This window comes from Perca flavescens, chromosome 9 (assembly GCF_004354835.1).
Source record: "Perca flavescens isolate YP-PL-M2 chromosome 9, PFLA_1.0, whole genome shotgun sequence".
Classification (NCBI taxonomy): Eukaryota; Metazoa; Chordata; class Actinopteri; order Perciformes; family Percidae; genus Perca; species Perca flavescens.
Window position 1 is genome coordinate 16,929,345 of NC_041339.1, and position 6,000 is coordinate 16,935,344.

Consider the following 6,000-nt stretch of genomic DNA (forward strand, 5'->3'; position numbering starts at 1 on the left):
CGCAGATGGTTGGGTGGTGAACTAAGTCAGTCAGACGGCAGAAAATAAATGGGAATAAGATTACTCGTAATATTTTCTAGTATTGATGCCTCACGCACATTTTTTCACTTCATATCATCCACGTTACCATGAAGATATAATCCAGCGGTGTTATTTGCGATTGTACTGAGTGATACTTGTTCCATAAACACCTCCAACTCAAATCTTCAATACAAATTTCTTCTTAATGTTTAATCGGCGCTGTCTCACAGTCACATTGTCCGCTACGGAGCGCAGGAGGAGGGGATGGCCCGACTGCATGAAATACAGGACTCCCTAGCATTAGATAACGGCAGAACACAGTGTAAATAACTAAATATCTATCCTCAAATGTCAGTCTGAAAATAGAGCCGTTAAGCTCTCGCGCAATCGTTACCCTTAATGTCCTCGTTATCAGTCTGAACTTTAATACTGTTTGTGACAAAACCTGCATGAAGAAAAGTGTGTTTGCCTATTACACTTTCATATTGTATCTCGGGGTGGGGGATACCACTAGTTGATACTGTGTTGGCAAGGTGTTAACAATCACAAATTGTTGTAAACATATAAATACTGTGGTGACCCCCGTGCGTAATGCTGCATGATGGCACTGCTGGCCCTACAGGAGGACAACACTAATGGAAGAATCAGGAGAAAAAGAGACTTTAGGGACCATGACGGTGACTGGCTGATATGCCGATTTAGATTCCCTAAAGCTGAGCTCTTGGATCTATGTACTGAATTGGGCCCGGTAGAGAGGGCAACGTGCCGGAACCGTGCCATCCCAGTCCAAATACAGGTTCTTGCCACTCTGGGGAAACCGGCTGTTTCCAGAGGGAAATGACAGACAGCTAAGTGTGTTTTTTTTTTTTTTTTATATATATATATATATATATATATATATATATATATATATATATATATATATATATATATATATATATATATATATATAGATAATCTTCAACTTTATCAATGAGGCTTGTTTGGATATAATATATTGTTCTGTTAAATCTTATTCTATACGTCTGTTATATCGAAGCTGTCCCCGAGCGCCGTAATGCCGTTTGGCTGTTTTGGACGTATTATTAATACATGTAGTTATAGATCAGGTTTCCATACACTGTGCAAGAACAGCCTGAAATTATAATTCAAATTTGCAGCAATTCCTGAACATCTGAGAAGTATTTTGCTTTTTCTCCGCCAGTCATCATGATTCGGGGTAACAACTGCCAGTGTCATTCATATACTGATTATACTGAGCATTCACGAGGTGCTTTGCATTGACTATTTATGGTTAAAAATGGGCATGTACAGGGCGGGATAAGAGGCTGATCCACGTACGCGCGCTTGTAGGTAATCTCTGATTCATAAAGGGAGCATTGCTTACAGGTGTATGTACACACGGTTTTATAAATCAGACTTTTTTTTTGGCGTACGCCATTTTGGGCTTTTGGGCGTACGTACACTTATAGTAAGGATCCTACGCACAGTTTTATAAATGAGACCCCTGGTCTTACAAGATGTCGCCAATTGTCTGTCAGTACTGAAAACCATTAAATAAAGCACCATTAAGTTAAGCCATTAAGAGTTTTTTATTCAGTAATAAAATCTAAATGAATGTTGCTGTTTACCTCATGTTCATGTTCTCTAACCATTATGTTTATGGGATAATTGTTTATTATTGGTGATATCATCACAGCGAATAATTCAGCTGCAGAAAAGGATATGGTGATGAGAAACATGATGGCAATGATGATGGTGATAATGGTGAAAAAGAAAAATGGATGAAAGTTAGAAGCTAAAAAAGAAGAGAATATATCGTTTGATGTGTTCTCTGCTCAGCAACACCTGGCTCGGACTGCACCTTGTGCATTAATGAGGTTTTGAGGAACTGCTGTAGGGCTTTAGTTTATTAATGTGGAGGAGGGAGCAACACAAAATGTTCCCAATTAAAATGAAGATAAATTACAGCAGCAGATCCCCTGGTGTGGTTCTACTTTTGTCTCTAGATCTGCCATACAGACAGGTCATTAAGCAGGAAAGGCTGCTCCGGTCCCGCGGCGGCGTCGCGTCCTGAACACATCCAATCCCTGTCTGAGAGCACTGTGTACTGTACACTGAGCCACCAAGCTGTGCAGGGCGGAGGAGGCTCGGAGTGGTTGATGTGGTGGAGTTACTTAACATGTATAATTGATGTTGCAGTATGCTACATTCTGAAAACTTGTATCCCCTTAGGTTTTCTGCAGACGCCTTCACTTTATTTTCATTTTGACCAAAGGAGAACAATTTTCCTAATTTACAGAGAAGTGAAGAATCTATTAAATTAAATTGAAGTTGAAGAACATAAAAACCCCAAAACTCGGATTTCTAAGTTGGTAATTTTCCTGGAAAGACCTACTTTATGTAATTTGGTATGAATTACAAGGAAAATTAAAACACTTCCATCTGGTACACTTCTTCTTCCCATTCTTAATTGTTTCCAATAATTGCTATAAAAAAAAAGAGTGTGCAGGCCATCTGAGCATGCAAGAATGTAAAATGTGTCTACAAGCAAGAATACCACTGAATATATGAGGATTCAAGTTTCCAAATAACGATTGAATACTTACTTTCAGTATTTCCTTGGAATTCTAAATTTGCTATTGTATTAATTATTAATTAGTAGAAAATGACATAGTTCTTTCTAGAAATGAGGTTTACTGTGTGAGGTATTGGGATATGCAGAAGTTGATCATCTTAAAAAGCAAAGTCATTTGGAAGTAAATAAAGTAAATTGAATTTATATAGCACCTTCCTAGATGTCACAAAGTGCTTCACAATAAAAGACCAAATAAAGACAAAACAGAAAGGCAATATAAAACTGACTTTGTTCAGCATCCCATTTAAAAATATATTATTAAACCAGTAATAATAATACTGACCTGTATTTGTAGTGTGCTTCATAGAAGTTAAAAGGAGCAATATAAATCCCAGACATAACTTGGACAATACAAAGTAAAAGTGTTTTGATTGATACAAAATGTCCCAAATGAATCAAATAAATCAAAAACAGACAGAAAACAGAGTTTTAGTGGAGAGTTAAAGGAAGTCGTCACTGAGGTAGCGAGATTATGTAAAAACATGGAGGTGGATCCAGAGTTTAGCCACCCGGACAGCCAATGCACTTTATTTTTAAAGCGCCCATATTATGCTCATTTTCAGGTTCATAATTGTATTTAGAGGTTGTACCAGAATAAGTTTATATGGTTTAATTTTCAGAAAACACCATATTTTTGTTGTACTGCACATTGCTGCAGCTCCTTTTCACCCTTAGTGCTAGAGCTATCTATTTCAGCTACAAAGTGAGGCATCACATATATCCTGTCTTTGTTGGAAGTCGCACATGCGCAGTAGCTAGGTACTGCCATAGACAGTATATAATGGACCAATAGACCCCGTTGCTCTGGACGGAGACCAGTGAAGGATATTAGAAGCACTTTTCCGGTGATGGCCAGCTTTACTGCGCAGCCTCCAACTGAGAGAGACAACGTAAATGTGACGTGAGCAACGTGTCTGAAAGTTGGAAGTCTTCTGGTAGCTATGCCAAGAGAAATCTCAATCATTCCCAATCTTACAGAGACGGAGAGTGTAGGTATATGTAAGGAGATAACATGGGCACAGGCTAATTATTGCTAACTAAAATGCTAGTTAACATTAGTAATTAAACCTAAACAGCTCATGTAAGTCGAAACTGCCTGCAAGCTTATCCTGTACTATACGGTAATTCCTCTAATATGTGACACAATCGTTAGCCTATTTTTACAAAAACGTCTGCTACGGAGCCATAATGGGAGATACAAGGTAATGGAGCCTTTTATACATTGTCGTGTTTCTTTAGAACTAAACAATGGACAAATAGAGTCTTTAAACGCTTCAGATGTAAAGTTATTCACTGTCAAGTGACGTCAAAATGAATGCTAGTCAGTGGAACGCTAACGGGAGGTGATGGCTAGGTAGCATCAAAATGGCGCCATAGGAGTTTCAAGTTCTGAAGCGAAGCTTACCCACTTGGGTACTGCGCAGTAGCTAGGTACTGGGCTGCTAGCGGTTAGTCACCTCGTTCTCAATGGCAAAACATGGCTACAACACACACGAGTTCACCCTAATCTACAAAATAAATTGTATAGAACTACTTACATGTCCCTCGTCTGCAGGTATTCAACGCAAAGTTGGAAGTGTGCCCTTGTTTAGAAGAAGTCTCCCGGCTAATCCTGCCTTGTACTGAACAAAGTTGGAGAAACAGCTAGCTGATGTGGTATTAGCTAAAGTGGTTAGCACACACCAAATGTTTCGGCCGATGACGTAGATAGCCCTGCCAATTTTGACCAGCTCACCCGGAGACTGACGGCAAGATACATTCAGAAACCCGTATCTCACTCAAAACAGCATGGATGTTGTTTTTTTCTTCCAAGTTTGTATGTGTGTGGAAGCACCAGAGACATAAAATAATAATTTTTCCCAGAAAAAGTGATTTTTCCATAATATGGGCACTTTAAGTCCATCTCTGGGGATGACTATTTCTATTTACCACTGGAAAGTATGATGTGATAATCTGACGTTGGAGTGATTTGATCGTCGTCACTCAGCCATCAGTTTTTCCAGCTCAAACATGTCCGATGTATTTTCATATAATGGACAACCAATTTGTGTTCCGCTGCTGTAATTGTCTGCATCACAAGAGCCTTTTCTTTCTTTTTCTGTCTCTTTTGTCACTCTGCGTGGTGCCACTCTGAGCCCTTCATCTAATGGAGCACAAAGCTAAAGGAAGAGAAAGAACGCAAATCATCTGCTCTTATCTCCCCTGGGGCTCAACATTACAGCATAACACACGCACAACACACACACGCACACAGTTATTTACATAAATGTATCTTAAGTCTAACCCCCCCCCTCCTCCTATTCAAATACTTAACAGCAAAGTTTCCAAAAAGTTCTTTTTCCAGTCAGCCAGACACTCAGTGAGCTATAGGCTGTTTATCCCATTATCGTCCCTGACCGCTGACACCAAATCAAATGGAAAAGTACATACACATATATCTGTAGCCGGGGGAGACACTGCCCAGATATGAGATCCACATCGGGTCATCAGTTTGGCTCTTCTAAATGGATAGGTTTTGTCTTGGTGTCACACTCCTCTTACCTGAGGGAATAAAATGTCTGGTCTGGTCTGGTTCAGAGCCGCAGTGCAGTCTGTAAAATACTTTAAAAGCTTCTAGTTGTAGTAATCTGTAGGGAGTAACCGGGTTTGTCTGGAGTGAGGGTGGGTAAGAGATGTGTTAGATGTGCAAAGGGATGTGTGTATATTTATTAGACTCGATGATGAGATTAAGATGTTTCATTTTCATGTACAACTGAAATATTTACCGTTGCTAAGCCTGCCGAGCTTTGCACTTCCCAATGATGGAGGCAATTTGACCGTCAAAATTCTTAATTAATTATGAAACAACAGATCCTTGTATTCAGACAAAGGTAAACAAAAGACCTTTCTTATGGTGTATTCAGACCCAGGCGAAACAAATTTTCACGCCGCAAAATTCACTCCTTTGCATTGACTTTGTATTTAATCAAGCCGCCAAATTTCCTCAGCTATAGCTAGCATTAGCTTAATGAGTGGGTTGATGTCTCCCTTTCCAGCTGACTTTTTACGGTTTCCAGCTGTCTCATTTTAAAACTGGAACCCTGTAAAAGTGGTTTTAAATATGCACTTGATGACTAAAACATTGACTCGAGTCCAAAAGACTGAGACTAAAGCTGGATGTTCCGGAAAAAACATCAGCATCCTCACCATTAGGCCTCTTTCACACTGGATGCGTGGTGTGAGCGTGTCGTGTCCGTTTTTATTTTGCCTCCCATGTTAATAGGTTAGAGCTTGCACACTGCCTGCGTTAGCAGGACAAAGCTGCTAACGTTGACCTAAACCCTATTAGCTTCCAGACAGTG